This window comes from Rhinopithecus roxellana, chromosome 10, assembly GCF_007565055.1.
Source record: "Rhinopithecus roxellana isolate Shanxi Qingling chromosome 10, ASM756505v1, whole genome shotgun sequence".
NCBI lineage: Eukaryota > Metazoa > Chordata > Mammalia > Primates > Cercopithecidae > Rhinopithecus > Rhinopithecus roxellana.
The window spans coordinates 104383411-104384812 of NC_044558.1; the positions used below are offsets into that span (position 1 = coordinate 104383411).

Here is a 1402-nt window from a genome sequence, read left to right on the forward strand (position 1 = left end):
TTGGGAGGCTGAGGCAGGAGAATGGCGTGAACCCGAGAGGTGGAGCTTGCAGTGAGCCGAAATCAGGCCACTGCACTCCAGCTTGGGCGACAGAGCGAGACTCCTTCTCAAAAAAAAAAAAAAAATGTAGAACTGGGCCAGGCGCAGTGGCTCACACCTGTAAACCCAGCACTTCGGGAAGCCGAGGTGGGTGGGTTGCTTGAGCTTGAGAGTTCGAGACCAGCCTGGGCTGACTGTTGTGTAATTTTATGCACCAGGAGTATTTGGATTCCAGATTTGTATTTGGTAGACCACTTCCAGTGTCTCGGCTTGTATCTCTAATTGGAAACAAAACCCAGATACCAACACTGCGATATGGCCAGAGACCATATGGTGTTGGGCTGCTTAGTGCTGGTTATGATGCTACAGGCCCTCACATTTTCCAAACCTGTCTATCTGGTAACTATTTTGACTGCAGAGCTAATGTCCATTGGAGCCTGTTTTCAGTCAGCTCGTGCTTACTTGGAGAGACATATGTTTGAATTTATGGAGTGCGATTTAAAGGAACTGGCTAAACATGGTCTGCGCGCCTTAAGAGAGACACTTCCGACTGGGCACAGTGGCTCACGCCTGTAATTCCAGCACTTTGGGAGGCCGAGGCAGGTGGATCATCCAAGGTCGGGAGTTCGAGACTAGCCTGGCCAACATGGTGAAACCCCATCTCTACTAAAAATACAAAAAATATTAGCCGGTCATGGTGGCATGTGCCTGTAATCCCAGCTACTAGTGGGTGCTGAGGCAGGAGAATTGCTCGAACCCGGGAAGCAGAGATTTCAGTAAGCCAAGATCATGCCACTGCACTCCAGCCTGGGTGACAGAGCGAGACTCTGTCTCAAAAAAAGAAAAAGAAAAAGAAAAAGAGACACTTCCTGCAGAACAGGACCTAGCTAAAAGAATGTTTCCATTGGAATTGTTGGTAAAGACTTTGGAGTTTACAATCTATGATGATGATGATATGTGTCCATTCCTGGAAGGTCTTGAAGAAAGGCCACAGAGAAAGGCACAGCTGCTCAACCTGCTGATAAACCAATGGAATGTTAGGTGATAAGCCAGCCTATACATGTATTATCAAATGTGTAAGAATGCAGGCACCACATACTGATGACAGTAATCTATATTTTGAACCAAAATTTGCAGAGTGGTGGAATGCTATGTTTTAGGAATCAGTCCAGATGTGAGTTTTTTCCAAGCAACCTCACTGAAACCGTATCACAGAATACATTTTTCCTTGAGAGGGTCTGTATAATCATTTTCTAAAAAGTATAGGTATCTGTACTAATGTTCGTATATGAAGAAAAGGTATCTTTGTGATTTTAAAGACAACTGTGAAATAAAATTGTTTTGCCTCCTGGTTACAAAAAAA

The 1402-nt window shown here is 44.7% G+C and overlaps 1 pseudogene; it reads left to right on the forward strand.

Moving 5' to 3' along the window:
- Positions 1-239: 239 nt before the first annotated feature.
- Positions 240-1080, forward strand: LOC104655555 (annotated as a pseudogene).
- The last annotated feature ends 322 nt before the right edge of the window (positions 1081-1402 follow it).